Here is an 18,831-nt window from a genome sequence, read left to right on the forward strand (position 1 = left end):
CTCCCGGACCAGCGTACAGAGTTCTTCATAGCATTTCTCTGTTGGTTTTGCTGGGGCCAGGAGATTCTTCATGAGGACATAGGTTGTTGCCCCACAGACTGTTAGGAGGATCGCCCTTCTTTTGGTCGCGTTCTCGTCCCCTTCCAGCTAGTTGGCCACGAAGTATTGGTCAAGTCTCTCCATGAAGGCCTCCCAATCGTCCCCCTCTGAGAACTTCTCCAGGATGCCGACTGTTCTTTGCATTTTCGCGCGGTTGTTCGTTACCTCATCATCGTCATCATCATGAGTACTGTGTGTAATGAGCAAGTGTGATCTTAGCTCCTTTATTACGGTTCCAGAGTGCAGGTACCTCGTGGGTGGCCTGCTTATATACTGTGCTCCCAAGGGATGCTGAAATCCCTTGGGACTCCAACAGGTAAGTAGGCCCTCTGGTGTACAGGTGTGATGCAGGTTACAAGGGGTTAAATACATAATTTATAATGGTGAATTTATAATAGGGAACAAAGAAACGGCAGGCCAATTGAACAAATACATTGGTTCTGTCTACATAAAGGAAGACACAAATAACCTTCCGGAAGTACTAGGGGACCGAGGGTCTAGTGAGAAGGAGGAACTGAAGGATATCCTTATTAGACAGGAAATTGTGTTAGGGAAATTGATGGGATTGAAGGATGATAAATTCCCAGCGCCTAATAGTCTGCATCCCAGAGTACTTAAGGAAGTGGCCCTAGAAATAGTGGATGGATTGGTGATCATTTTCCAACAGTCTATCGACTATGGACTGGAGGGTAGCTAATGTAACACTTTTTAAAAAGGGAGGGAGAGAGAAAACCGGTAATTATAGACTGATTAGCCTGACATCAGTAGTGGGCAAAATGTTGGAATCAATTATTAAAGATGAAATAGCAGCACACTTGGAAAGCAGTGACAGTCCAAGTCAGCATGGATTTATGAAAGGGGAATCATGCTTGACAAATCTTCTAGAATTTTTTGAGGATGTAACTAGTAGAGTGGACAAGGGAGAACCAGTGGATGTGGTGTATTTGGATTTTCAAAAGGCTTTTGACAAGGTCCCATTGAAGAGATTGGTGTGCAAAATCACAGCACATGGTATTGGGGGTAACGTACTGACGTGGATAGAGAACTGGTTGGCAGAGAATCAGGATAAACGGGTCCTTTTCAGAATGGCAAGCAGTGACTCGTGTGGTGCCGCAGGGCTTGGTGCGGGGACCCCAGCTATTTACGATATACATTAATGATTTAGATGAAGGAATTGAGTGTAATATCTCCAAGTTTGCAGATGACACTAAGCTGGGTGGCGGTGTGAGCTGTGAGGAGGATGCTAAGAGGCTGCAGGGTGATTTGGACAGGTTAGGTGAGTGGGCAAATGCATGGCAGATGCAGTATAATGTGGATAAATGTGAGGTTATCCACTTTGGTGGCAAAAACACGAAGGCAGAATATTACCTGAATGGCGGAAGATTAGGAAAATGAAGAGGACAAATGGTATGTTGGCCTTCATAGCTAGGGGATTTGAGTATAGGAACAGGGAGGTCTTACTACAGTTATACAGGGCCTTAGTGAGGCCTCACCTGGAATATTGTGTTCAGTTTTGATCTCCTAATCTGAGGAAGGACATTCTTGCTATTGAAGGAGTGCAGCGAATGTTCACCAGACTGATTCCCGGGATAGCTGGTCTGACATATAAGGAGAGACTGGATCAAATGAGCCTTTATACACTGGAGTTTAGAAGGATGAGAGAGGATCTCATAGAAACATATAAAATTCTGACGGGACTGGACAGGTTAGATGCGGGAAGAATTTCCCGATGATGGGGAAGTCTAGAACCAGGAGACACAGTCTTAGGATAAGGGGTAGGCCATTTAGGACTGGGATGAGGAGAAACTTCTTCACTCAGAGTTGTTAACCTATGGAATTCCCTGCCGCAGAGAGTTGTTGATACCAGTTCATTGGATATATTCAAGAGGGAGTTAGATATGGCCCTTACGGCTAAACGGATCAAGGGGTATGGAGCGAAAGCAGGAAAGGGGTACTGAGGAATGATCAGCCATGATCTTATTGAATGGTGGTGCTGGCTCGAAGGGTCGAATGGCCTACTCCTGCACCTATTTTCTATGTTTCTATAACAATCTCATTAAACCGTATAAAATTCTTCGAGGGTTTGACAGTGTAGGTGCTGAGAAGCTGTTTGCCCTGGCTGGACAGTCTCGATCTAGGGTCGTAGTCTCAGGATCAGCCATTTAAGACTAAGATGAAGAGAAACCTTCACTCAGAGGGTTGTGAATCTTTGGAATTTTCTTCCACAGAGGACTGTGGATGCTCAGTTGTTGACTATATTCAAGAACGAGATCGATAGATTTTTGGGCACTAAGGGAATCAAAGGATAGGACGGGAAAGTGGAGTTGATGTAGAATTTCAGCCATGATCTTATTGAATGATTGGGCAAGCTCAGTGAGCCGTATGGCCTACTCCTGCTCCTATTTCTTATGTTCTTACCTTACCTTGGCCAACCTTTTAAGGTCATTGACCCTCTTTCTACACTGTGTGGCAGTTCATGAGATAATGGAGACTGTATTGACTGCCTAAGCATTCTCCCTTTTACGTAATGTCCTTTTATAGGATAAACTTAATAGATTTATGGATTATATAGCCAAAAAAAGTAGTATATAGCCAGATTCTCTTCTTTGGGGCAGAGTAATGGCACTTCTGACCAACTTTCCACCTCTCCCGTGGCTCATTTTCCTATGTTAGGGTATTTGGCAAGCTATTTTGCAATGTGCTTTTGAAATATATGATTTTTTTCTCCCCTCTCTATTGTACAATTACATAAGTTTTCAAATTGAGGATTGGTTTGGTAATGGGTGTACTAGAATCAACCTCCGTAACTCTGAAAACAAAAACAGCAAAAGTTGTAAATACTCAGTTGGGCAGCCAGAAGCTGTGCAGAATCACGTCAAAATCGACATTTCAGTTCGTAACTCAACAAAGAACAGGAATGAAACTTGAGAATTTCTGACCATTATGGCTCAGTTACAGGCTAGCAATTGATTTTCTTTAAATGCATATTAAACCAGTTATAGATTTAAAACATTATACAACTGTACAAGGGAATAGACAATAAAGTCCTACACTTCAAAAACACATCCCCAAATTATTTACAGGCTGAGAATGATAAACAACATCAGATAAAATGAGTGAAAGATTAAAAAAAAATGTGCTAAAAGCAATGTTCTATTAATGTTTGAATGTTACTCTTATTTTTAAAAATTATAAAGAACAGATGGTGGCTTCTTGGCTTATAAGACCTTAATTAAACATATAACACTTAGCTTATTTTTTCTGCATTTTATTATAAACACTACAATGCTTTTAAAAGCTTGTTCATTGAGTGTCCTGAATATAATTGTTAAATTGATTAGAAAAGAAAGTATCCTATTCTCCTTACATTACCTGATGCATTTTAGCACTGTGCTAAATTGAATTTCCTAATGCTTATGGCAAGAGATGAAAATTCAGTTATTGGCTTAGTATCTGCATTTTAACTTTAGCAGTAGGAAACAGATATGCCACTGAAGTGAAAGAGTCTCTTTGTAATAAGTGCATCATAACTGGCCGAGTCCAGAAGGACATAGCTGCCAGATTGGGCCTGCAGCAGGTGGTGAGGGAACCAACATGAGGGAAAAACCTACTTGACCTCATCCTCACCAACCTACCTGTTGCAGATACATCTGTCCATGACAGTATTGGTACCAGTGACCACTGCACAGTCTTGTGGAGACGAAGTCCAAGAATGTTCACTAACCTTTTTTTCAGGAGCTTCAGATTTACCGTCGGGGACAGAACAGCCTCCAGCCAGCGGGCCACCCCCGTTCTGGCGCTGACTCCCGCCCGCATGAATATGAGAGCTTGGCGGGCGGGAGGTCAGTTGCGCCACTCGGTGGTTCCCAGCGGCTCTCCCCTCCCGCCCGCTCCAGGCCACGTCGAACATGGCACTGGGCGGATCTTGTAGAGGAATGTCGGCGCCTGTGGGTGGTAAGTTGATCAATTTCGGCCCCTATAAGTTCCCCAGTTCAACACTGCTGAGTACAAGTTTAAAAGTATCAAAAGACTACAGATTTCCCAGCTTACAGATTTTAAATTCCTTCCCCACAATAAGTATGCATCTAGTTAGCTGGTATAGATAGTTAAAATCCCTTCCTCACAGTAAGTATGCACCGGATTTAGCTGGTATACATACAGTCCTTCTCGAGAGATCAGTTCGAGTTGGGTGTCGGTTCTGAAAGTCAACTGGCCTGATCAACCACCTCCCTTGGTTCTTTCTTAAGACTTATGTCAGCAGTCCTTTGTCTTTCCTTCATATACTGTAGTGCATGCTTCTTCCTCATGATGATCTGGTGTCCAGTTTCTGTCTGGCCAGAGATAACACACTCCTTTTGCTGATTGGCTGATTCTGATGATATAAGCATGCTGTCTGCCTGACCAGATGCTGTTATCAAGGTTTTCTGCACTCATTACCAAGGTTTTTGCACCCATTACCAAGGTTTTGCACTCGTTACCAAGGTTTTTGCACTAGAACCTCCACTTTTGTGCTTATCGCCCAAAAATGGGCGTTATTTCTGGCGTGGGTGTTATAAAAGGGTTTTCTGATTGCCGGCTTCTCGCCCATTCTCAAAACAGCTAATTTCCATTTTTGAAAATGGGTGTTACCGCAAGTGATATCAAATGGGCAGTAGCGTTACATCTTTTTGACTTCTGCCTCAGCAACGGCATGGCGACGCTCTATTTACGTGATTCAGGAGGTCAAGGGTCATCATGACATGCGCAGAAGAGGAGTCAGAGAGAGAGGGAGCTTAGAGGCACTGAAAGCGTGTGTGGCTGTGGTGTGTGATTGTCTGGCTGTTGTGGGAGGCACGACGGAGATTCACCAGTAGCAAAAAGCCTAGTAAGCACCAAGAACATAGTTGGCACCGAGTTTTTATCCAAAAAATAATATATAACATGGAAGGGATGGAGAAGGCCCTGGAGCTGGTAGCCAGGTACACTGGTGGCGGAGGGCTCCCAGTGATCCCGGAGTGTGGCACTGCACCCCAAGGTGATGCTCCCCCATTGCCAACCACACCTGAGAGTCAGCAGCAACATCGTGCTTCTGGCTCGGAGCACGTTCCCACCTCGGGACCGTCCTCTCTCGTATCCGTGCAAGCAGCGCTTCGGCCATCACCCCCCTGCCCCTCCCCCAATGAAGCATCGATCGCCTGAGGACCGTCTCGGCCAGGCAGCTTGGAGTCAGGAGGGGAAGGAGTAGAGGTGGGGAGGGGGCGGTGGGGTGGGGGCTGGGGGAAAGGGTTGGTTTGTACAGAAATACTGATGATCTCAGACTAATGTTCGGTTTAAATGATTTTTATTTAACAAAACCTTGTAGCACATTGACTCAGATAGCTGCACAATTACACGCTGGTGATTCCTTAACATCAAAAGGTATAATCACACTTAACTTCAATCAACTTTAAACTTTAACTGTCACCAAGGTGATGCCCACCATTGATGTATGACCTGCACACCCAGCAGTGTGTCAGTCTTGTAAATAACACCAACGTTCTTTCAGGCAAAGCGCTCATTGATGAGCTCCTGACATAAGGCTCTTGCAGCTATCATGTCACCATGGGCCCTTTCATGCGGTCTACGGGGTCATGGCTTCAGTGTCAGCCTGATTGGGCCGATGTCAGCGTCCACCTCCTCATCCTCCTCTTCCTCTCTCTGGTGAGGTGGACTGTCAGACTCATCAGGCAATTCTTGTCCCCTCCTGATAGCCAAGTTGTGTAGCATGGAGCACACCACCACGAATTGAGCTACCTGCTCAGGGTGGTATTGGAGCTCGCTTCCTGTGGTCCAGGCATCTAAAGTGCTGCTTCAGCACTTCAATGATTTTCTCCAAGATATTACAAGTTGCTCTGTGGCTGTAGTAATATCTGCCCTCCTGTATGGCTCAGAGACATGAACTATGTAGAGTAGACACCAAGTTGCTGGAGAAATATCACCAACGATGTCTCCGCAAGATCCTACAAATCCCCTGGGAGGACAGGCGCACCAACATCAGCGTCCTCATTCAGGCTAACATCCCCAGCATTGAAGCACTGACCACATTCGATCAGCTCCGCTGGGCAGGCCACATAGTCCGCATGCCAGACACGAGACTCCCAAAGCAAGTGCTATACTCAGAGTTCCTTCATGGCAAACGAGCCAAAGGTGGGCAGTGGAAATGTTGCAACGACACCCTCAAAGCCTCCCTGATAAAGTGCAACACCCCACTGACACCTGGGAGTCCCTGTCCCAAGACCGCCCTAAATGGAGTAAGTGCATCCGAGAGGGTGCTGATCACCTCGAGTCTCAACGCCAAGAGCATGTAGAAATCAAGCGCAGACAGCGGAAAGAGCGTGTGGCAAACCAGTGCCACTCACCCCTTCCCTCAACGACTATCTGCCCCACCTGTGACAGAGTCTGTGGCTCTCGTATTGGACTGTTCAGCCGCCAAAGAACTAACTTCAGGAGTGGAAGCAAGTCTTCCTTGATTCCGAGGGACTGCCTATAATGATGATGGGCTCTTGTTGTATCACCTCTCGGCCTCGATGTGGGTGTCACGCAGGGGGATCATCAGCCAGGTGCTGAGGCCATATTCTTTGTCACCAAGCATCCAGCATTGCCCTTGTGGCTCATTGTTAAACAAATCAGATACAGTGCTCTCACGTAGGATGTGAGCATCATGGATGCTGCACAGAATTTAAGCATTCACAGCCAGTGTAATTTGCTGTTGGTCGACAACCAGTTGGACATTCGGAGTGGAATCCTTTGCGGTTCCTGAAAACTTCAGCATCTTGAAAAGGTGCCCCGATCGTGATGTGCGTACAGTCTATTACGCCCTGCACCTTGGGGAAGATTGCAATTTTGGAGAATCCTAGAGCCCTCTCATTCTGTGCCTCCTTGGTCATAGGGAAACTGATCAAGTATCTCCTGTGTGCGTACAGGGCTTCAGTGACCTGTCTAATGCAGCGATGTGTGGTATGCTGAGAAAGTCCACAAATATCACCAGCTGTGGCCTGAAAAGAACCCGAGGCGTAGAACGACAGTGCCGCGGTGACTTTGACCTCGACGGACAGTGCAGTACTGATGGTGCTGGCAGGCTGTAGATCTGGCCTTATCAGCTGGCATACCTCAGTGATAACCTCTTTGTAGAAGCGCAGTCTTCGAAGGCAGGTAGTGTCGGGCAAGTCGAGGTAAGAATGCTACTCCTTGCACTTACGGGGGTGTAATGTCTGGTCCTCCTTATCTGTCTGTCACTTCTTACATTGGGCACATAATGCAGTGCAGCGTTCCTTCGGTGATGTCAAGTCTGCTGCGTGTAATTGGTCACCAAGAGAGGGTGAGAAAGGACAGGCTCCCTGTTTTCCACCGATTGCTCACAAACAAGGAATGCCCCGACAAAGACACCTCATCAATTCCAATCGGTCACAGTATGGTCAAGATGTTTGTAGAGATGTTCACATCAACTCCAATGACCTGCAGAGTACATCCGAACTCCGCTGAGGTTGAAACACAGCAGCATTTTAAAGGACGCGACATGTGATCTAGAACATGGCCTCCATAACGCTGTGATTCGTTCCGGTTAGTTCCACTTTTTTGGGGCGAGCGATATTGTGGGTGATATGTGTGCGAGGTGGTGAAATTGACGAAGGCGATCTCCATGGCCGCTAGTTTGGGTAAATATGCTCTTTACGGCAAAAGACAGTGGGCGGGCATTAATGTTGAATCTTGGCGTTAATTCCATGCGGAAAGTAACGCTGGGCGATATTATGGGCGTTGAATACGCCAATTCTGCTGATTCCGCCCCAAAAAGGTTGGCGGGCGGTAATATTTTTTCTCGCCGTTAAGCATATGGGAAAAGCAACACTCGGCAGTAAGTTTCCGAAAAATGCCCGCCAGTTTCCATTTTGTGCCAAAATGGGCGATATATGGGTGTTATATGTAATTTCAGCAGTAAAATGGGCATTAAGTGGACGTTAAATATGCAAAAAAAGTAGAGGAACTAGCCCTATCTTTTTAATTTGTTTTTCTTGGCACAAACACCGACAGCTTTAAGTGTCGGTTTCAAATTCCCATTTTCTCCCTCTCTAATTCCTTCCAAAGTCTGTTTATCACTGCTTCTCTAACACTAGCTTTTCTCCTCAGTTGCTCAATCTCCTTCTCCTGCTCTATCACTTTTACCCTGTTATTATCTTATCCCCTTCGGTAAGCCATCCTACCATGAATATATTTCACTACCAATTCAGAGTTCTCGCCTGAGTCCCTTCGTGGTCACCAATTTCTGTAGGACCTTTCCCTTATGGGTTTCGGACACCAAGACTTATAAGAACACTGAATCACAATGCAATGGACTTGATTTTTCCAATACAATGGACTTTATTAAAAGTATCAAATGACTATAAGTTCCCTAGTTCAACACTGCTGAGTACAGGTTTAAAAATATCAAGAAGACTACAGATTTCCTGGCTTAGCACTGCTGAGTATAGGTTTAAAAGTTTCAAAAGACTGCAGACTTCCGAGCTTACAGATTTAAAATTCCTTCCTTGCAATAAGTATGCACCGTGTTAGTTGGTATACATACAGTCCTTCTCGAGTGATCAGTTCGAGTTGGGTGTAGGTTCCAAGTGTCGACTGGCCTGGTCAACCACTTCCCTTGGTGATATGTATGGAGAAAGAGTCAGACTGAACACTGTGAGCTCAAAGTAAAATGTGACCTTAGTCTTTTATTGCAGGTCTCCAGAGTGCCTCTCCAACCTGTGAGGCCTCCTTAAATACCTGTGCTCCCAAGGAATTATGGGATCCCTTGGGACTCCAGGGGATGAACCCTCTGGTGGCTGTACAGAGTAAATACAAGTTTACATATATAACAGCACTTCCCCCCCCCCCCACCCCCCCGAAGTCAAGTGTAACTATTCACAAGGTGAGTCGATCTGGGGCCCTTCTTGCCCTGGTTGATCGTCTCGGTGTGAAAGCTGGTATTGGTGAATCAACTTTTGGGCTCTTGCTGGGCTGCTGTGCAGCTGACCTTGCCGGGCTGCTTTGTGTGGTGGGTCCTGCTGGGCTGCTGTGGATGATGGATTCTGCTTTGTGGCCAGCCGCAGTGCTGGTTGCCACTGGTGTGTATGTTGGGGGATCAAAGAAGGTAGGGTCCAAAGTTGGTTGCTTAAGATAGTCTATGAATCTGAGTTTGATTTGGTCCAAGTGTTTACGGTGAATGAGTCCATTTGAAAGTTTGACCCAAAACACCCTGATCCCCTCTTTGGCCACGACAGTGCCGGGAAGCCACTTGGGACCTTGTCCATAATTCAATACAAATACAGGATTATTGATTTCAATCTCGCGTGACACATTTGCACTATCATGGTATGTACTTTGTTGAAGCCGCCTGCTCTCGACCTGTTCATGTAGATCAGGGTGAACTAAAGAGAGCCTTGTCTTAAGTGCTCTTTTATGGGCAGTTCAGCAGGTGGGATCCCAGTGAGCGAATAGTGTCTCGTGCGGTAGCTAAGCAGGACTCTGGATAGGCGAGTCTGCAGTGAGCTTTCAGTTACCCTCTTCAAGCCCTGCTTGATGGTTTGCACTGCTCTCTCTGCCTGATCATTGGACGCTGGTTTAAACGGAGCAGATGTGACATATTTGATCCCATTGCGGGTCATGAATTATTTGAACTCAGCACTGGTAAAGCATGGCCCATTGTCGCTCACCAGGACATCGGGTAGGCCGTGTGTGGCAAACTTGGCCCGCAGGCTTTCAGTAGTGGCAGCGGACGTGCTAGCCGACATTATAATCACATTCAATCCATTTAGAGTACGCATCTACAACCACAAGGAATATTTTACCCAAGAACGGGCCTGCATAGTCGACATGTACCCTAGACCACGGTTTGGAGGGCCAAGACCATAAACTTAATGGTGCCTCCCTGGGTGCATTGCTTACATCTGTGCATGCAGGTCTCTATAAGTCCGCATCGATACCGGGCCACCACACGTGGGATCTGGCTATCGCTTTCATCCTTATGATGCCTGGGTGGGTACTATGGAGGTCACTGATGAAGGTGTCTCTGCCCTTCTTGGGAACCACTACTCAATTGCCCCACAGAAGGCAGTCTGCCTGTATAGACATTTCATCTTTGTGCCGTTGAAACGGATTTATCTCTCCCTGCATTTCCACTGGAACACTGGACCAGCTCCCGTGAAGCACACAGTTTTTGACTAGGGCCAATAAGGGGTTCTGGCTTGTCCAGGTTTTGATCTACCAGGCAGTGACGGCTGATTGCTCACTCTCAAACGCTTCCATAACCATGGCTAGATCTGCGGGCTGCGCCATTTCCACCCCTGTGGTGAACAATGGCAGCTTACTGAGAGCATCGACGCAGTTTTCTGTGCCTGGCCTGTGGTGGATGGCATGGTTGTATGCGGACAACGTGAGCACCCATCTCTGGATGCGGGCCGATGCATTAGTATTTATTCCCTTATTCTCGGAAAACAGGGATATGCGTGGCTTATGGTCGGTTTGCAATTCGAATTTTAGCCCAAACAGATATTGATGCATTTTCTTTACCCAATAGACACACGCTATCGCTTTTTCAATTATGCTGTAGGCTCTCTCAGCCTTAGACAGACTCCTGGATGCATAAGCAACCGTTAGCAATTTCCCAAAATCATTAGCTTGTTGCAATACACACCAGACGCCATATGACGATGCATCACATACTAGTACCAAACGCTTACACGGATCATACAGCACAAGCAATTTGTTTGAGCATAACAATTTTCTAGCTTTTACAAAGGCATTTTCTTGGCTTTTGCCCCGTGCCCATTTGTCCCCTTTATGCAGTAAGACGTCCAGTGGTTCTAACAGTGTGCTGAGACCCGGTAAGAAGTTACCAAAGTAGTTCAGGAGTCCCAGAAACGACCGCAGCTCCATCACATTCTGTGGCCTCGGTGCATTCTTGATTGTCTCCGTCTTTGAATCATTGGGTTTGATGCCGTCCACCGCGATTCTTCTCCTCAGGAACTCTACTTCAGGTGCCAGGAAAACGCACTTCGAGCGTTTTAACCTGAGCCCCACGCGGTTGAGTTGACTAAGAACCTCCTCCAGGTTCTGCAGATGCTCGACTGTGTCCCGACCTGTAACCAAGATGGCGTCCTGGAAGACCACGGTGCGTGGGACTGAGTTCAGTAAGCGTTCTATGTTTCTCTGGAATATCGCCGCCGCTGATCGAATTCCAAACGGGCATCTGTTATAAATGAAAAGAACTTTGTGCGTGTTGATGCAGGTGAGGCTCTTTGATGAATCCTTTAGTTCCTGCGTCATGTAGGCTGTAGTCAAATCCAGCTTTGTGAACGTCTTTCCTCCCACCAGCGTTGCAAAGAGGTCGTCGGCCTTTGGTAGTGGGTATTGCTCGTGCAGGGAGAAACGATTGATAGTTACTTTGTAATCGCCACAGATTCTGACGGTGCCATCTCCCTTGAGGACTGGGACAATAGGACTGGCCCACTCATTGAACTCGATCGGTGAGATTATGCCCTCTCTTTGCAGCCTGTCTAGCTCGATCTCTACCCTTTCTCTCCTCATGTACGGTATTGCTCTCACCTTGTGATGGATGGGTCGCGCCCCTGGAATTTGGTAGATCTGCACTTTTGCTCCTTGGAATTTCCCGAAGCCTGGTTCGAACAGCAAAGGGAACTTGTTTAAGACCTGGACACATGAAGTGTCATCAGTGGGCGATAGCGCTTGGACGTTGTCCCAGTTCCAGCGTATCTTTCCCAGCCAGCTCCTGCCGAGCAGCATGGGACCATCGCCCGGTACCACCCAGCTTGTGCACCGTTCCATCGTAGGAGACCTTTACGGTAGCACTGCCGATTACGGGAATCAGTTCCTTCGTGTAAGTTCTTAGTTTCATGCGAATTGGAGTTAAGACTGGCCTTGAGGCCTTGCTGCACCACAATTTCTCGCAAGTCTTTTTGCCCATGATGGACTGGCTCGTGCCCGTGTCCAGCTCCATTGACACTGGGAGTCCATTTAGTTCAACATTCAGCATTATCGGGGGACAATTTGTGGTGAATGTGTGTACTGCATGTACCTCTGCCTTCTCTGTCTGAGGCTCAGGTTCATCGTGATCCTCCGTAGCTCTGTTCTCCTCTGCAACAGGGTGGTTTGCAGGTTTAACAGGATTTGCAGCTCGCCTGCACATATGTTTGAAGTGTCTCATTGTTCCACAGCCCTTGCAAATGGACCCTTTGAATCGCCATGAATGGAAACGTTGATCACCAATTGTTATGTATGGAGAAAGAGTCAGACTGAACACTGTGAGCTCAAAGTAAAGTGTGACCTTAGTCTTTTATTGCAGGTCTCCAGAGTGCCTCTCCAACCTGTGAGGCCTTCTTAAATGCCTGTGCTCCCAAGGGATTATGAGATCCCTTGGGACTCCAGGGGATGAGCCCTCTGGTGGCTGTACAGATTAAATACAAGTCAACATATATAACACTTGGTTCTTTCTTAAGACGCCTGGCGGCAGTCCTTTGTCTTTCCTTCATATACTATACTGCATGCTTCTTCCTCATGATGCCTTGGTGTCCAGTTTCTGTCTGGTCAGAGACAACACACTCCTTTGGCCGATTCTGACATCATAAGCTGCTGACCAGATGCTGTTATCAAAGTTTTTGCACTCATTACAAAGGTTTTTGCACTTGTTCGAAACAATGTTCTCTGCACATCTTCCTGATGTTTGAACATCACTTTATTGCCCCCTTTTACTCAGCAGTCTCGAGCATGAACGTTCAGTAGGTGTAGTTGAGGTTACTGGTATCGCTCATGAATTATTTGCTCGTGTAGTCCCGAGTCAGAAAGAGGCTGTCTACTTTGTATCCTCCTTTCCTCTTCCTGTTCCTACACTACCTCTTCCTCCTCCTTCTCCTTCTTCTCCTTCTCCTTCTGTTATCATGCTCCTGCTCCTCAACTTCTCACCTACTAGGTGGTGGCAAGTGCTGTACCCTGAAAATGGTCAGGTTTTGCAGCATACTATCACAAATCTTATATCTGCTCAGCTGAGCACTGCAAGGCTCCTCCAGAGCAGTCCAGGCAGTGGAAGCGTTGCTTGAGGACACCAATGGCATGCTCTATAATGTTCCTTGTGGCAGCATAGCTCTCATTGTATGCCTTCTGTGCACGTGTGTGTCAGTTCTGGACCAGAGTCATGAGTCATGTCATGAGTGGATAACCCTTGTCGCCCAGTAGGCAGCCTTCTATTTGCCGTGGTGGGTCAGATGCGCTGGTACAGAAGACTCTTGTAGAAGGAAGGAATGGTGACGACTGCCAGGGTAACCTGCATGATGCACTGCCTGTGGTTGCACATTGAGCAAGTGGACTCCCTTTTGGTTCAGGAAAATGACTGAGTTGATATGGGATGCACACAAGCCAATGTGTGTGCAGTCACTGGCACCCTGCAATCTGTGCAAACTCTTGTGCTCGCTCTACTTGCTTGTTTCTGGCAAGAGGGAATGAGATGAAGCTGTCTGTCTGTGAATAGAGAGCCTCGGCGACCTCCCTTATGCAGCAGTGACTGTGAGATAATGCTTATATCTCCAGTAGCAGCCGGAAGACTCTAGATGTATAAGAGATAAGAGCCACGGTCACCTTGACAGCCATTGGCAATGCAGTCTTTGCCCTGCTTTGAGGTTGCAGTTGTGGCTGCAGCAGTTGGAGGAGTCCAGAACAAGGCGCATAACCTTAAAATTAGAGTTAGGTCATAGACGGGTGATGTCAGGAAGCACTTCTTCACACAAAGGGTAGTGGAAAAAGCTGTTGAGGCTAATTTAATTGAAAATGTCAAAACTGAGAATGATAGATTTTTATTAGACAAGGATCTAAAGGGATATAGAACCAAGGCCGGTAAATGGAGTTAAGATACAGACCAGCCATGCTCTAGTTGAATGGCAAAACAGACTGGAAGGGCTGAATGGCCTATTCCTGTTCCTGTGTTTCTACTTCCAATGTTGATTGGGTGAGGCAGGAATTCTTCGAGGTTATTGTGTATCCATTTAAAATTGGCATCCGAGAGAAGCGTGTGTTAACCATTTTTATTGTGAACTCTAAAGGTAAGTACCATTAGTACCTTCAGATCTTAGTTTTACTGCAACCATAAGTTTGTAGTTGGTCTTTTGGAGAAGCGTATGCTGCAGTGTTTATGTTACTGGACTAGTAATCCTGAGGCTTGGACTAATAATTCAGAAACCTAATGTCCTTACCAGTCTAGTCTATATATGACCCCAGGCTACCACCAACGCAGTTGATTCTTAACTACTCTCAAGTGTCCTAGCAAGTCACTCAGTTGTATCACACCACCACAAAGAATAAAAATGGCTGCAGTGATTCAAGAAGAAGAAGAAGCCCCACCACCACCTTCTAAGAGAAACTAGCGCTGGGTAATAAATGTCAGCTTTGCCACCAACACATGCATCCTGGGAATTAATAACTTCAAAGATTTTTCATTGCATAAACTTCTGGTTTTTGCCTTTTTACAATTTTTTGTGACTCACATTTTGCATCTGTGGCTTGATAGGAACTGAATGTTAAGTTGTCACAATTAAGAAGCTGGGCATTCTGCTGAGTATATCTTTCTTTTTGCTCATTTTTAGAGGATATATGAGGATATATGAGGATATATGAGGATATATGAGGATATATGAGGATATATGAGGATATATGAGGATATATGAGGATATATGAGGATATATGAGGATATATGAGGATATATGAGGATATATGAGGATATATGAGGATATATGAGGATATATGAGGATATATGAGGATATATGAGGATATATGAGGATATATGAGGATATATGAGGATATATGAGGATATATGAGGATATATGAGGATATATTGAGGAGAATTGAGAGAGAAGTGCATTATTATCTGAGGCAGACTGCCTGCACCCATCCTTTCCTAATCATTTGTGTATGAACAGCTACCTAGAAATGTCTGACAAGATCCACCTTCACTGACAATGCTTCATCAGGGAATCAATCACAGCATTATGCTGTCTCCTTGAGGCAGATCTTCAGACAAGCTCCATGACTAGGAGGACTCTGCTAGTGACTATTCGGAGGATCATTGCTTTCAACTTTTACTCTACTGGAGCCTTCCAAGCAACAGCAGTGGATATATGCAATGATCTCAGATCAGCAATGCACTAATGCATAAAACAAGGTGCATTTTTCTCCCAAATGCAGGGTGTTATTGATGTTACATAGGGGATGAAATTCAGGGTCTAAGAAAGACCCATTACTGTCTGTTAGCGACGGCCATGCATGGGAATCCAGTGGTCACCGCTTTGGGGTCAACTGGCCGACCTGGCCCAAATTCAGGTTGGAGATTTTTTGGCCTGGACCCGATACCGTCCGAATCTGATGACCGCCGATAGCGCGTCATCAGAATGCAAAGCGCCACTTTCCCTCACCTTAAATATTTTCCGGCCAATATTCAGCTCCAGAAATCCCTCACCGTGCAGTGCCCCCAACAGGTTTTTCTGTCAGTGCACCCTCTAAAGCCTGTGTGTGGCCCGGCAGCACGATGACCCTTCAAGGGGAGGGCCCACTGCCGCAGCCGTCATGAAATAATTTTTGCCGGCCGACTTCCGGGCTGCCAACGGGCAGCCTGGCACCCACTCTGGCCCAGCCAAAACCCTCCCTGGTGGCGCAGTGGCCGAATGATAAAAAATTACAGAATCTCTCCCCTTTAACGGAGGAGAGTGTGGTGACGCACACCCGCTCGGCGAAGTCCCGGTCTGACCTATATTCATGCCACTCAGCCTGGCTTTGAGTCTATGGCCCACCCCCCATTATGACACAGTTCTTCTGGGACTTTGAAAACATTTTGAAAATGGCTCTTCAAACCGCATCAAGGATCCGTGCGGTAAGTACAAAGAAAAAATCATAGGTGTGCCAGCTTTCTTGTGCTGCTGAATTTTGGCCACATAGGCTCCTACCCTCAATCTCATCACCTTCATGAACTGAAAGGGGTTCTATTCCATTAATGACCAGCTGTTCTGTGAACAGGTGCCCAAAATATGCACATAGGTGCTCACTATCTTGGCATCTTTGTTTTACAGGTGCAGCGCCTAAAATCTGGATTCCGGGCTTTTTCGGACTTTCGATCGTCTTTCTGACATCACAAATCCAGAAGCACCCGAGCCCAGGTTCGGGTATTTCCGGATTTCTGAACGTCAGAAAGTTGGGGGGGTGGAGAATACCTGCCAAGGTGCTGTTCGGGCTGTCCGGGTCCCCGCCGAGGATGTTGGCAGGCGGGCGGGCCCCGCCGAGGTGGTGTTCGGGTGGGCCGGCCCCGCCGAGGAGATGTTTGGGCAGGGCCAAGCCAAGGAGGTCGTCTGGCAGACCAGCGAGGAGGCCCTGAGGTAAGAGCTGCAGCGGTGGGGCGAGGTGAGCGGTGGCAAGGCCTGAGGTCGGGTAGTGGCAGGGCCCCGAGGTCAGCAGGATCGTCGGATCTCAAGTCTGGAATATTTTATGGATTCTGGACGACCCTGCCACCAATCGGTCCGGAGTCCGCATTCTGGAACTCCGGATTCTGGACACTGCACCTGTATATCAATCTGTTGTACCATCGCTATTTGAAGAGCTTCACGGAGACCAAATATATCCTCGAGCCCTGGCTCATGAACCCCTTGGAACAAGAGCTGAATGCAGTGACCAGGATCATAATGGGACACATGGTGAAATAAGCATCAGACTGTTGAAACAAAGGTTCCATTGCTGGGGACAGATTTGGGGCGGGGGGAGGGAGGGTAAAGCCTCATAATGTCTCAAAGATTATTCTAGACTGTTGCATATTGAACAAATGCAGCATACAAAGAGGCATTACTGCAGAGTATATAGTGAAATGAGACTCTGCTGGAGCTATTGGCAGGTAATGGGCCGTAAATTGGGGCCTCTCCAGATGCATATGATGTGCGCAGGCGACCGAAGCAGCCTTAACCCAGCACTTGCAATCTGTCAAAATTTCTTTTGACATGTCGTGCGGCTCCCCAAGAGAAGAGCCTTTGCAGGTGGAGATTTGGGCTATTTGTCCAGCACATGACCTTAAAATTCTTAAGCCTGATTAAAAACAGGCGTAAGGCCTGCTTTTACATAAGAACATAAGAACATAAGAAATAGGAACAGGAGTAGGCCATACGGCCCCTCAAGCCTGCTCCACCATTCAACACGATCATGGCTGATCAGATCATGGACTCAGCTCCACTTTCCCGCCCGCTCTCCATAACCCCTTATTCCCTTATCATTTAAGAAACTGTCTATTTCTGTCTTAAATTTATTCAATGACCAAGCTTCCACAGCTCTCTGAGGCAGCGAATTCCACAGATTTACAACCATCTGAGAGAAGAAATTTCTCCTCATCTCTGTTTTAAATGGGCGGCCCCTTATTCCAAGATTATGCCCTCTAGTTGTAGTCTCCCCTATCAGTGGAAACATCCTCTCTGCATCCACCTTGTCAAGCCCCCTCATAATCTTATACGTTTCGATAAGATCACCTCTCATTCTTCTGAATTCCAATGAGTAGAGGCCCAACCTACTCAACCTTTCCTCATAAGTCAACCCCCTCATCTTTGGAATCACCCTTGTGAACCTTCTCTGAACTGCCTCCAAAGCAAGTATATCCTTTCGTAAATATGGAAACCAAAACTGCACGCAGTATTCCAGGTGTGGCCTCACCAATACCCTGTGTAACTAGCAAGACTTCCCTGCTTTTATACTTCATCCCCTTTGCAATAAAGGCCAAGATTCCATTGGCCTTTTTGATCACTTGCTGTACCTGCATACTAACCTTTTGTGTTTCATGCACAAGTACACCCAGGTCCCGCTGTACTGCGGCACTTTGCAATCTTTCTCCATTTAAATAATAAGTTGCTCTTTGATTTTTTTCTGCCAAAGTGCATGACCTCACACTTTCCAACATTATATTCCATCTGCCAAATTTTTGCCCACTCACTTAGCCTGTCTATATCCTTTTGCAGATTTTTTGTGTCCTCCTCACACATTGCTTTTCCTCCAATCTTTGTATCGTCAGCAAACTTGGCTACGTTACACTCAGTCCCTTCTTCCAAGTCGTTAATATAGATTGTAAATAGTTGGGGTCCCAGCACTGATCCCTGCAGCACCCCACTGGTTACTGATTGCCATTATACTCCATCTGCCAAATTTTTGCCCACTCACTTAGCCTGTCTATGTCCTTTTGCAGATGCCCTTTACCAGCATAAGAGTTTTAAAAGATAGCAAAAATCCATTTTATGACTAATTTTTACATTACAAATTCTGTCTATGAAGGCAAGTTTATTTTTAACACTATTAAAACATTTTTAATAGTATTTTTTAATTTTCAAAAAATAAATTTTTCTTTAAAACACTTAATTTAATTAAATTTTTATTCATTTGAAAAAAGTGTTTTTTTTTTAATTAATATTTGTCTTTTCTTTGTAGGGGTATTCCCATTCATAGAAATGGGAGCTCGGAGCTCCCATTGCTATTAATGACTACTACATTGTGATTGGTGGTCCAGGCCCATGTGATCCCAGGAAGCACTTACGCTCCCGGGATGCGTGAGCCTCTCTGCTGTGCTGCACAGCTAGGCCTGGGACCTGAAGTCTACATTGGAGCAGGACCGCCAGGTACTTTCGTAATTTTTTGTGGTCAGTGGCATCTGCCCGCGGGAAGCCTCCG

At 46.3% G+C, this 18,831-nt stretch overlaps 1 protein-coding gene across 1 annotated transcript in view; it reads left to right on the forward strand.

The window, feature by feature from the left end:
* LOC139266007 (serine incorporator 1-like) overlaps nucleotides 1–18,831 on the forward strand; it is a 147,967-nt gene that overhangs the window by 35,379 nt on the left and 93,757 nt on the right. The window lies entirely within an intron of this gene.

The sequence above is a fragment of the Pristiophorus japonicus genome, chromosome 1 (genome assembly GCF_044704955.1).
Source record: "Pristiophorus japonicus isolate sPriJap1 chromosome 1, sPriJap1.hap1, whole genome shotgun sequence".
Classification (NCBI taxonomy): domain Eukaryota; kingdom Metazoa; phylum Chordata; class Chondrichthyes; family Pristiophoridae; genus Pristiophorus; species Pristiophorus japonicus.